This window comes from Chrysemys picta, chromosome 16 (genome assembly GCF_011386835.1).
Source record: "Chrysemys picta bellii isolate R12L10 chromosome 16, ASM1138683v2, whole genome shotgun sequence".
NCBI lineage: Eukaryota > Metazoa > Chordata > Testudines > Emydidae > Chrysemys > Chrysemys picta.
The window spans coordinates 16,219,558-16,232,823 of record NC_088806.1 but is presented as its reverse complement, the minus strand read 5'-3'; the positions used below and the strand labels follow the sequence as shown (position 1 = coordinate 16,232,823).

The following is a 13,266-nucleotide window of genomic DNA, read 5'->3' as shown; positions in this document are numbered from 1 at the left end:
GTAAACATCAGCCCATAGCATGCATGTGGATTCAATGGGAGAGGTGTGAGAGAACTGAATTGGCATTTATGCTATTGACTTTTCTGAAGCTGCCGTCAGAAGACATTCTAACTTAATGTTTGCAGTTTAAAGTCCGAAACACAGTCCTTAATATTTATATACTGATTACAGGGTGGAAATGATAGCATTATCAATGATACAAAAAAGGCAGAAGTGACCAATAAATATTTCTGTTATATGTTTGGGGGGAAAAAACAGATGATGTAATATATAACACTCTTTCCATTCCACAAACATCTCTAGAGGATGTTAAACAGCAGCCATTAAAGTCAGATATTTTTAAATCAGCAGGTCCAGGTAACTTGCACCCAAGAGTTTTAAAAGAGCTGGCAGAGGAGGTTGCTGGACCAATAATGTTTATTTTCAGTAAGAATTGGCACATTGGGAAGCTCCAGTAAACTGGAAGAAAGCTGACGATGTGACAGTATTTTAAAAGGGTAAATGGGGTGTGTGACTAGGGCCCCAAGGGAGCCAACTGAGGTCACTCAATTAGGGTGAGCTGCATAGAATGGAGCAGACAATCCCCAAAGCTGTAGATATTCTGATACTTAAATTTACCAAAACAGCTTCTATAATACCTTACTGGTTACCCAGAAGCCAACAACACAGTTCCCTTAAAACAACCCAGCTGTGGATTACTGAAAATCTTATTCATCATATAAAAAAGTTCTACCAATTCAAAAGGATTGGACACATTACCTCCCAGGTTAATGAATATTCCAGATCTTACCCAAGTACACGCTTACAGCCAATCCTTATTAACTAAACTAAAATTTATTAAAAAAGAAAAGAGAGTATTGGTTAAAAGATCAGTATACATACAGACATGAGTACGGTTCTTGAGATTCAGATTCATAGCAGAGATGGTGAGCTTTGTAGTTGCAAAGAGTTATTTCAGAATTAGTTTATAGGTTCTAGTCCAATGTTTATATTCAGGCTGATTCCAGGTTAGGACTGGAGATCTCAGCCTTTTGGCTTAAGCTTCCCCTGCATGAGGCATCAAGCAGATCTGAGATAAAAAGAATCAGGACCCAAGGGTCTTTTATACAGTACCAGGCCTTCCTTGACAGGTCAGAGTCCTTAGGCGAACAGTAGGCAATCAGGGCAACTTTGAAGGAGGTCTGTTTCCTAAGCATCACCGGTAATTAGCTACATAAATTAACATAAGGCAATTTATCCATTAGGCAGTCTATCACAAACTTTAAAGAGACATATGGACAATGACATTATTTCACCCAGGATTCATCTAAATGTTAATATTCCCTTTTGATCTTTGAATTAACAGCTGTAGTGACAGACAGGAACTGTCTATTTACATGGCTAACATTTAACAAGATATGAGTATACACATACAATTAGTATCACCTCTAATTTCTAACAATATAGGTTTGCATTTCCAAGTTCTAGCCTATCTACCATGGAATGGTCCTAATTACCTTTTATATACTTTCCTAACATGTGTCTCTAATGGTTGACTCTGGTCATTTATCCTGCAGGATGCTTAACCCCTTTTGGCCATGCGTCACACTTTGTATAATATTTGTTGCAATTATAGAACAGTGGTAGCAACAATGATTTTGCATGGTCATACTCTAATCAGATAACATCACAGGGTGACCTGGGTAATTATAGGCCTCTCACTCTGACATCAATTTCAGGCAAGATAATGGAGCAGTTGATATGGGATTGCTCAATAAAGAATTAAAGGAGGCTAATATAATTAATGCAAATTTAATTGTGGTTTTGGAGAACAGATGTCAAACTAACCTGATATATTTTTTTTAAATGAGGTTAAATTTGGTTGATTAAAGGTAATGGTGTTGATGTAATATACTTAAATTTCTGTAAGGCATTTGACTTGGTACCAGCATGACACTTTGATTAGAAAACTAAAGTGATATAAACTTAACATGGCACACATTAAGTGGATTAAAAGCTGGATAGCAGGTTTAAAAATGTAACTGTACACAGGGAATTGCCATCCAGCAGGTGTGTTCCCAATGGGGTTCCTCAGGGATCAGTTCTTGGCCATAAGCTATTTAACATTTTTAGTAATGACCTGGAAGAAAACATAAAATCCTCACTGATAAAGTGTACAGTATCTATTCTTTAACAGACAAACGAATGTTCTCTATAGAGAGAATGGCCACAGAATATAGGCTGTTTGATTCCTTTTCTGATCTTTTTGAAAGCTTTATTTAGTTTATTTGCGTTTGAGGCTGAGTTTGTTACAGCTTTTTCCTTTGATTCCTGCAAGCTCTTTTGATTTAACACACGGTCCTGTTCCTGAAACTGCATGCAAATATGTTGGCTTAGTGTGCTATTTTTCTTTGGTCTTTGTAGGGTTGGGCCACCTGTTGTCTTCCCCCCTCCCCTCCCATTTGATCTGTTTCTGAGTTATTCATTATGTTTCAAATGAAATGTCAGGGTCATCAATGACCTTGTGGTTTTCAATTTGGATCAGTTGTCTATTTGTTCATCTGACTTCTTGAAATGCTTAAATTGTAATCATTTTGATTACCAAGGATTATAGCTGGTACATATGTGAGAAATTGCCCTATAGTTGTCAGTCATAGCTAGAAACAGGAGCCAGTTGGCGGTGAGTGATCAATTGTTGTCACTAAATTTTGAAATGTGACATCCTTGAAGGTTGTCTTAACTCTTCTGTTCAGTGTGTATTAATGAGGCATCTTGTTAAGGTACTTGATAAACATGGTATAGATAGTGGCAGGTACTGTCAAGAGTCCATCATCCCACATATAGAATTTATTTGGCTTTCTCAACTTCATCTACCATGTGCAGTCATTATATCTACACTTTTGTCCGGAGCAAATATATGATCGTAACAGATTTTTATATATCTATATCTGTTTCTGTCTATGTCAATGAACCGATACAAACACTTGCAGAGTTTTGTTCTACACAAAAATTGCTACCAAATTTAGAACAGTCACTAGCAGCATGTTATCCATTCACAAGAATCTTCCTGAACGTTCCAGAAAAATGTATCTGGCTGCCACCATTTGCAAACTAACATTATGCCTCACTTATACACATCAATACAAAACCATGTGCAAACCTACATACAATGTTTATGAAAGTCAGATGAGCCCTATATTAATAATGAAAACACAAACCTAATAAAAACATGGTTTGAGTTATGGCTCAGTATTTTCTTAGCTAAGGGAATAGTTGGGGGGAAGGGAATGAGTTAAGGTCAAGAAGGAGAACTTGGGATGTTTTAGGGATATTTAATGCCTTAACTGCTTGCTTCATTTATTCCCCCCCCCCCCTTTGTTTTGTTTAGAAAAGTGTTTTTGTTAGGAATATATATTAGTTTCAGATATGAACTCATTCTGAAAGGAGGTCATGACTTCAAATTGAAATAATTTTCCACGTGATCAATTTAATAGTTAGTTTTTTCGGTAATCTTGCCTGGTAGACAGCCTATTTTCATTTGATTCTCAGGTCTGTTTACTGCTTCCATTCTTGGTTTGGAGGGTTACATGTGATTTTTCATAAAGCCACCCTTGAAAAATCTAACTAGAAAAAATGTTGGATCTGCAAGATGGTTGGACTGAGTTTGATCACACACACACACACACACACACACACACACACACACACACACACACACACACACACCCCCCAAACCCTTGATGTGGTTTTATTATGCATAATCTCAAAATCCTGTCTTTCATAACTGCATAATTCCAATACAAATATTTAATTGTTTTTTTAAAAACACATACACAAAGCCCTCCGTCCACGTTTATGTAGATGCATGATTTCTTACCTACTTTGTTTGGTTTCTTGTGGTGCCTGCTTTGAAGGGAGTAGAACAGGAGCGCTTTAATTTTTTATGCAAGTTGTGACTACAGCAAAACTTTTCCTTTGAGCTCAAGCCCCTCTTCTGAGTGTAATTAGGAACACATTGATTCTTATTGCAGCTGGCAGCCACACTATTGCCTTTTTCTGCTTGTGACCCCCAAGGTCCTGATGACCTTTCCTGGGGTTAGTCGTGGGCCCTTTTCATTGTGATGGGCTAGAAGTGGCTCATGTGGAGTTGATTATTTCCTTGCTCGTCTGGCCTTTTTGGTGCCATAACTCCAAGTCACTTCCATTTTCTTCCTCTGCTTTTGGCTGACCACAGTGAAAGGAAATGCTTTTGCTGGCGACAGGATCAGTTTGCATGCATGGCTGACTCGATTGAGACCCTGAAGGACGAAGGGGGGGGAGGGTTATGAACACTGTAGGTGCTGCATTTTCTTGTTAAAAGTTGGTGTGAATTTTTGAGTGATTAAGCATTCATAAATATGCTTAAATAAGATTACATTTCCCTTTAAACAATCGCAGACCTTCCTATCAGCACTATACCTATCAACTGTGTTCTTAATGCACAGCAGCGCTGTTTTTACAAATGTATACTGTATGTTTCTGTAGTGAACATATGAGTTATGTGGTATGTGTGAGACTGCATCAGTGTCAATTACACATGACTGCTTCAAGAGATTTTATAACTACCAGAAAGAACCAAGAATAAACACCAGGGGCCAGTAGTTAAAACTGATGGGCAGCATGCCAGTTGCTACTGGGCTTTTCACTGCCCCCTCCTAACAAACAAATAAAAACTAGCAAAGTATGTGTGCCAGCTGCTATGCGCATTTTTGCCAGATCCCAGGAGGACAGCATGAAGACAGTCCAATGATCAAAGGCTTTGGTGATCACTGAGGAGTCAAAAGTTAAAGGAATGTCTGATTACTTTTTCTTAGAAAACTATAGGCTTCAATACCTTTTTTTTTTTTTTTTTTAAAGGTGTCTTGGTGTGAACTTTAATGATCCAACTCAGCTTGTGTGCACTATAACCACGGTATGTTAGCTAATTCTGGAGATTTTATTTGCCTTATTTAAAGATCTTAAATTCAGTTTCTCTTTGAAATCGTCAGTCTACTGCATTGCTAAAGTGAAGACTGTAGAGAACAAATTAAAATTAAAAAGACTTTTAAAAAAAATACTGAAACTTATGTGTGGTCTAGGAAGAACAGTACTTGATATGCTTTGGTGTCAGAGCATATAAAATGTTTATGATATAGTAGCATACTGAACTAAACATTTTTCAGAATGTGAAATGCCTTTGTTGGCAAAGATCTGAAATCCCTGGAATCTCAAAGCCAATGTATTCACAGGGAAAGGCGTTTCTGCTGTCATTTTTGCTACCTTTAGCACAGCTGAGTAATGTTGCCAAAGATAGAGGCTTTCCTTTGGCCGTAGGACAATACAGGGCACCGTTGTCTTTACAGAGAAGGCTATTTGTCAATTTTTAGAACTGGGGTGGGTAACCAGAGAGCTTTAACTTCTTAACTCTCAGAGGGGAAGTGAAGTAATGTAACCCTATACTGTGGGTGTCCCTAAATGTCTGACCATGAGAAGATGGGGCTGGATGACAAGGGATGGAATCACTTGATAAACTGCCCTATTCTGTTCACTCCCTCTGAAGCATCTGGCACCGGCCACTGTCAGAAGAGAGTATACTGGGCAAGATGGACCCTTGATAACTTTGGAGAAGAAAATAGGAACTTCTTCATAGTGAATATACTTTCCTTTTTCCTGCTCTCTCAGCACAGCTGAAAGGGTAGGTACAAAGCAGCACTTAAATGGGGAAGTACTTGTGTATACAATGGCTAAGCAGCGGAAGCTGTCTATTATTTATTGTTTATATTCATTTAGACCCTCAACTGATTTGGGACTTCATTGTGCTAGTTACAGTACAAATGACAGTCAAAGAGCTTTACAGTCCGAAAGACAAGACGTAAGAGGTGGATGAGGCCAACAAGGACAGGGAGGAGAGGATTTAAAGAAAAAAAGATGTTTTAGAATAGTAGGCTGTTACCATCAGGTACATTGTTATGCTGTTTAAAAGTTAGGCCTAGTACCTTATGGTGGAAAAGATGTTTAATCATACCTAAAAGAATGTTTGTTACCCTTGGAAAGCTTGGAAGATTCCCAAGGGACGCGTGAAATACCTCAAAACTACTTTTATGCATTTAAAAGAGCCTAAATTCTGTCTTTTTTTTCAGAGTAGCAGCCGTGTTAGTCTGTATCCGCAAAAAGAACAGGAGTACTTGTGGCACCTTAGAGACGTCTTGTGAGGCTGCACACCAGTGTTGAGAATTCATCACCGTTGGCGGGTTAAACTTTGCTCACTGGGCAAGACTAGAAAATTACTCCTGCTTCCATTTCAAAGTTAAATTACAATCTGAAATAATTCCTGTAGAGGAACAAGACCAAGAGACAACAGGCCAGTCAGCAGAATTTAGAACAAAAGTTTGCCCCAAATTACTTGGCATGTCATCTGTGCAGCAAAAGTGACTATTTTATCATCTTGGCAGAAAAGGCGATAAAACTTGGAAGAAATTCCCTATTAGCCCCAAGCCCATTCAAATCCTATTATAAGATACTTCTTTGCATTGAAGAGGAATATTCACTGTCTCTTAGTTCACTTCTGGTTTTCCTCTTAGATACTTTTTAAATTCAGGTGAAATAGTAAAATATTTGTAAGCTTGATGTTTGTGGCAAAGTAGGTGGATTACAGCAGCTGGCAGCACTACCCTGGTTTTATGCAGCTAATATCTATGGTGGTGCTTCATTTAGTGTCTGTGCCTTTGATACCATGAATAGCAGTATTGGACCATGAGAAGTGGTACAGCAGCTGTTAGGTCAGTCCAAATAAGCTACTCGGGCTTTTCACCCTTGTATTCAGATCTGCATTTGTTTCGATTCTAGTCTCAATCCCACTTCTTGAGCCTATGGCAGTCGCTCTGCATTGCACTATACCAGTCTCAGGAATTCCATTCATTTGCCAGCAGATGGCATCACGTAGATAACGCTTCCAGAACTTTGATATTCTATGATTCTATATCAGGGTTGGAAGGGACCTCAGGAGGTCATCTAGTCCAATCCCCTGCTCAAAGCAGGACCAATCCCCAGAGAGATTTTTACCCCAGTTCCCTAAATGGCCCTCTTAAGGATTGAACTCACAACCCTGGATTTAGCAGGCCAATGCTCAAACCACTGAGCTATCCCTCTGGCATTGAGCCTCCTTGGCATGGGGTCTTCTTAGAATTGTGAGGGAGCTCATCAGGATGTTCATACCTTCATCTCATGACAAGTGAGGCTCTGTAACTGGAATGATCTTTGTCAGTATTATGAGTTTGATTAAATATATCAGAGTGTTTTTCATTAGTATATCTCAAAGCTTTATACTGTATCTTACTCAGCTGCAAAACTTTAAGCACAGTTCAGTAATCTCCTGTTTATTCAGAACAATACTAGTGTTTCAACACTGAACAGAATTAACAATTCTTTCTGACACTACTCACTACAAAGAAATTCTTCATTTTCCTGGTTTTCATAGCAGTTGATGTACCAGTAGTACAGCTACTTTAGAGCTGGCAAGGTCAGATGCTGGACTAAAAACATTGGAAAATAAACTTCCCTCCAGAGAAGAGGTGCTTCATTGACTGTGGAAATCTAGGCATCCCCCACACCACCTCTTTCTAGGACTGTACACCTCGCCCCTGACCTGTAGGGAGCACCGCTAAGGGTGAAAAAGTTCATTCTCTCTGCTCATTAAATCCTTGACCACCTCTTCTGAGACTCTCAACAAACCTGCCAGTTGTAAAGTGGACACCTGTCTGCCAGGAACTTAGTTGGTGGTCTGTCTGTGACAGACTGACAATATCCACTAATTAGAGAGAGACAGTTGGGGGAGGTAATATCTTTTTTAGGACCAACTTCCGTTGGTGAAAGACAAGCTTTTGAGCTACGCAGAGTTCATCTTCAGGTCTGGGAAATGTACTCAGAATGTTACAGCTAAATACAGAGTGGAAGAGATCATTTAGCATAAGCAAGTTAACACACATTCTAAGGTGTAGTGGCCTGTTAACCTATTGTAGTCAGCCTTAAATCCAGTGTCTTTATTAAAACCATGGTTTTTAGTGTCTTGCAAAGTTATGAATTTAAGCTCCGGGCTCGTCTTTGGAAGCTGTTGTGCAGGTGTCCTTTGAGGGCGAGGACTGAGAGGTCAGATGTGGCACGATTGTTTTGTGAAAAGTGCTCACGGGTGATATAGTATTTTTGTATTTTATCATTTTTCTGGGTGAGTTCATTCGTGACCATTTGGGACCAACACGGGCTACAACAGCACTGCAAATATCCTGAGCAGATCTTATGGAATTAAGATAACTTTTCTGAATTAAGTTATACCTTATAATTATGGTTAATACCTTTGGGGTGCATTGCATTAAAATGCAGCTGTTGTTGTGGCATTGTTTGTACCTTCTGAAGTAGTACTTCCTCCGTTGTCAGACCCCTGGAAAGGTCCGCATACTGGATTCTCCAGGAGCCCACATACAAAGAAAGGATTTTTGGGTAAATAGCCTGGTTTTAAACTGGCTCAGGGCCTTCTTCTGATCCAGCAGGCAGACAGGATCCCTGGTCCACAGAGGGCCCCAGTCTTTAGAGCATGGTTGGAAGGACTGGGCTTTTTCGGAGGCCTCATAAGCCTGGGTGCTTGTTCAGGGCTGAAGCTGCGGTGAGCTTAATCCTTTTAGGTGGGGGTTTGAAGGACTGCTTCTGCCACAGCCCATGTTAGGATTGGGGTGAACCCTGGTAAGCTTATTAGCATGTCTTCTCCATGGATCACCACCTTGTAGTGATAGAGAGGCTTGCGCTCTCTTGACCCTGAGCATGATGCTTCCTGGAGTCATGTACTCCCTATGGTCACCCGTGGCAGAACGGTCAAGGGCCAGGTTCCAGACCAAATGTGGTCCAAGAAGTCCCTAAGGGCAGAGCAGACAGCGGATAACTGCACAATGGAGGTGAAACTGTTGTGTAATGTTACAATGGCTATGAAGGTGGATGAAGGCTGCAGCAGATAGAGGATTTCCAATCGCCATGGTGTCCTGTCAAGGATAGTGTGGTGACTGTTGTGCACCAGTCTCCCCACTTTAAAAGAAGTCCTGCACAGGCATCTTCCAGTTTTAGGGAAAATAACATTTGCACAAGTCAAAAGTCTGGTGGTGAGCGGCGAGTGGCGACGGGAGCAGGTCAGTGAAATCCGGAAGTTCCTAGTCACAGACCTACACACAGGCAGTGGGTGTGTGATACAGTCACCTTGCTCAAGGATTGAGGTGGGTCGAGTATCTCTGCAGCTGCACCCACGGCTGAGCAGTCCTTTTTAGGATCCACTCTGCTCACCCCACATGGGGAAGGTGTTAGAAAAGGTACCCTAAAAATAGTCTTGCCTCTGTTTTTTCTTGGCTGGATAGCCATATCCAGCAGGATCACCACCTCAGCGGTCAAAAATGTAAGAAACTTTTCAACTTTGGAACTTGGAACGTACGTACCCTGATGGACAACTCAAACAGTGACCGACCAGAGCGACGTACAGCCATTATTGCTTGTGAATTGAGTTGGTTTAACATCGATATTGCTGCTTTGCCCGAAACTAGAAGAGCTGATGGACAGGTGAGGGAGAAGAAAGGAGGATACACCTACTTCTGGAATGGAAAATCTATAGATGAACCCCGATTGCATGGAGTGGGATTTGCTATAAAGAACAAGCTCATAAGGTGCCTCTCTGAGGTACCAGTTGGCATCAGTGAGTGGTTTATGACACGCCGATTGAGGCTCACCAAAAATCAACAGGCAACTATTGTGAGTACCTATGCACCAACACTGGATGCTGATGAGAATGTAAAGGAAGATTTTTTTCAATGCACATGTTGGACGAGACTCAGACCTGTGGAAAGGAATAATCGGGAAAGAAGGAGTTGGCAAAAGCAATTCAAATGGAATTCTGCTCCTGACCAAGTGTGCTGAACGTGAACTTCTTATTACGAACACTCTTTTCCGACAAAAGGAAAAATTCCAAACATTTTGGAGACACCTACAGTCAAAGCACTGGCATCTCCTCGACTACATCATAGTTCGTGCCCGCAATGGTAGTGGCGTACTTCTCACAAGAGCAGTGACAAGTGCTGATGACTGTTGGACTGATCATCGCCTTATTCAATTCACAATGAAAATTAAGATCACTCCCAAATGGAGGCTGCAAAAGAAGCAGGTCAGGCGCAAGTTGAAGGTTCAAGATTTGAAGGACTCTATTAAGCGTGACCACTTCCAAGCAGTCTTAGAAGAACAGCTCCCATCAGAGTTTCTGGAAGAAACTGAGAAACATTGCAGCCAGTTGAAAGCAGTAATCATCGATGCAAGTGAGGAAACCATAGGCTACCAAACCAGATGAAGAACAACAAGACAGCAGATCTTGATGGGATCCCCACTAAAATCTTTAAAAAACGGTGGACCAGAACTAATTTGGCACCTTTACCTGCTTATCCTTAATATCTGGATAAAGGAGGAAATACCCAGTGAAATGAGGGATGCCCTGATTGTCACCATCTTCAAGAAAGGGGATAATGGTGGATTGTGGAAACGATCATGGTATCTCCCTCCTAGACATTGCAGGCAAATTTCTGGTGCGGATCCTTGCAACCCGCCTTCTGCCCCTGTCAGAAGAAATTTTACTGGAGTCAGAGTGGTTTCCGACCATGTCGTGGAGCTGTGGATATGATCTTCACAGCACAGCAGCTGCAAGAAAAGTGTCGGGACCAAAACTAACCACTGTACATGGCTTTTATTGATCTAACTAAAGCCTTTGATTCAGTGAATCGCCATGCCCTCTGGACTGTACTTTCTAAGATTGGATGTCCTGATAAATACATCAATGTCCTAAAATTGCTTCATGATAACATGAAAGCGACTGTTTTGAGCAGCACTGCCTCCCAGAGTGAACCTTTCAAACAGGGCTGTATCATTGCTCCAGCCATGTTTGCAGTTTTTATTGCCGTCATTCTTCACCTAATTGCTGGGAAGTTTACAGCTGGTGTAGAAATCATTTACAGAATGGATTGGAAGCTGTTCAGGCTTAGCAGGCCGAAAGCAAAGAGTAAGATTTCCATAACATCTATTGTGGAACTTCAGTCTGCTGATGACAATACAATCTTTGCCTACTCTGAGAAAGATCTTCAAACTATCTTGAACATGTTTGCCGATGCTTACACATGTCTTGGTTTCACTCTTAATATCAAGAAGACTAAAGTGCTCTATCAGCCCTCTTCAAATGAGGTATTACATGCCCCATCTATCAAAATCAATGGCGTGGCACTGGAGAATGTTGATCATTTCCTCCTACCTTGGAAGTCCTCTTTCATCCAAGGCAGATATTGATGCAGAAATTCAACATTGCCTGAGCTGTGCCAGTGTAGCTTTTTCTCATTTATGGCACAGGGTTTTTGAAGATCATAACATTCGAACAGACACCAAGCTTCTTGTTTATCAAGCCGTTATTCTCCCAACACTGTGGTATGGGTCCAAAACTTGGACAACCTACAGATACCACTTGAAAGTCCTTGAGAGGCACCATCATGTTGCCTTTGTAAGATTCTGAAGATCAAATGGGAAGACAGGCACACCAATATTAGTGTTCTGGAAGAGGCAAAGACCACCAGTATCAAGGCAATGATCATCTGTCAGCAATTCCGCTGGACTGGTCACGTTGTCCGGATGCCAGCCCATCTCCTCCCAAAACAGGTCCTGTTCTCTCAGCTGAAAGAAGGGTACTATAACGTTGGTGGACAACAGAAGCATTATAAGGACTTACTGAAGGACAACCTAAAAAACTGTAATATTGACATTGACACTTGCGAGACACTTGCCCAGGATTGCTTAAAATGGAGTGAAGTCCTATGTGGTGGTCCCCTGCAGTTTGTACTTGCTCGTCGACAAGCCGAAGAGGACAAGAGGCACGGGAGGAAGGAGAGGCTGGCTCCCAGTCATGGTCAACAGCCTCCTGCTGAGCCTGAAAACATCTGCCCTCATTGCAATAGAACTTGTGGTTCAAGGATTGGCCTTATTAGCCACCTGAGGACCCATAACTCCCATGGAAGATGATCATACTCAGTACCGAGTGATCGCCCATCATCATTAGCATGTGTGTACGTTCCTTTCTTGTTTTTAATGTTCTCTCTCTAGTGTTATTCCTTAAGGATAAAAGAGGCTTGCATAGAAAGAGCTTTGCGGTATCTATAACTGGGGGCAGTCACACTCTAACCATCCCTGTTGAGAAAGGAGGCAGGTGTGTTTGGGCACTCTGCCTCTGTTGGGCATAACATAGAAGGCAGGGAACTGTGCAACCTGGGAATAGCCGGGTCAGAAGGGAGTGGGTCGTGTGTCTCCCCACTCCCCAGACTGTTACCTCTTTTAGGTGAAGTGTGAAAGTGGGTGTGCTTGTGTGGCCACTGAGGGCAAATACATGTGCCGTTGCTCTGAATTGTGACACTGACCATTTCATGTAGGCCAGGGGTTCTCAACCTTTTTCTTTCTGAGCTCCCTTTCCCCCCCGCTATAAAAACTCCGTGGCCCACCTGTGCCTCCACAACTAGTTTTCTGCATATAAAAGCCAGGGCCGGCGTTAGAGGGTAGCGAGCAGGGCAATATGTGGGGCCACGGGGGCCCCGCGAAACTAAGCTGCAGGCTCCGCCTCTAGCCCCAGGTGGCAAGGCTCAGGGCCCTGGGCTTCAGCCCCATGCAGCGTGGCTTCGGCTTTCTACCCTGGGCTCCTGCAGTCTAACACTGGCCCTGCTTGGCGGCCCCTCTGAAACCTGCTCGCAGACCCCCAGGAGGCCCCAGAGCCCTGGTTGAGAACCACTGATGTAGGCCATTGATCAGTCATCAGCTGGAAAGTAATTAACCTAATACATTATAAAAGCATTTTTCTTTGTTGATATTTACGAGACGTAAGTATAGTAAAAGGAAAGCTTTAATACATGGCACTGTGGCCTTCATTCTCTAGACATTGTTCAACTTAAATGTTCCACCTACTTAGGTGTTCTTTGGGTAACAAAGTATAAAAATGACAAAAGAGTTGAGCAGATTCCAATATTTAGATACCAATTTTTGCAACATCAATGTCTTTTCTTAAAACTGAATTTGAAACAAGTGCCTAAACACTAATATTGCTTTTACAACTGATTACTTTAGATTCATTAAAGTTTTTTATAGCACACTTGTGGTGTCTTTCCAGTCGGCGGATACTTAGGCACATGCATGAATTCTTGTGCAGTTTTTTCTGTATACATAATACAC

The 13,266-nt window shown here is 41.6% G+C and overlaps 1 protein-coding gene across 7 annotated transcripts in view; it reads left to right on the top strand.

The window, feature by feature from the left end:
• CDON (cell adhesion associated, oncogene regulated) overlaps positions 1 to 13,266 on the top strand; it is a 93,120-nt gene that overhangs the window by 18,385 nt on the left and 61,469 nt on the right. Inside the window, exon 2 of one of the 7 annotated variants that reach the window (XM_024107734.3) lies at positions 4,876 to 4,930. The exons of the other annotated variants lie outside the window; for them this stretch is intronic. The gene's annotated coding sequence lies outside the window, so the exon portion shown is untranslated. The remainder of the gene's footprint in view (positions 1 to 4,875; positions 4,931 to 13,266) is intronic. 7 annotated transcript variants of the gene reach the window in all.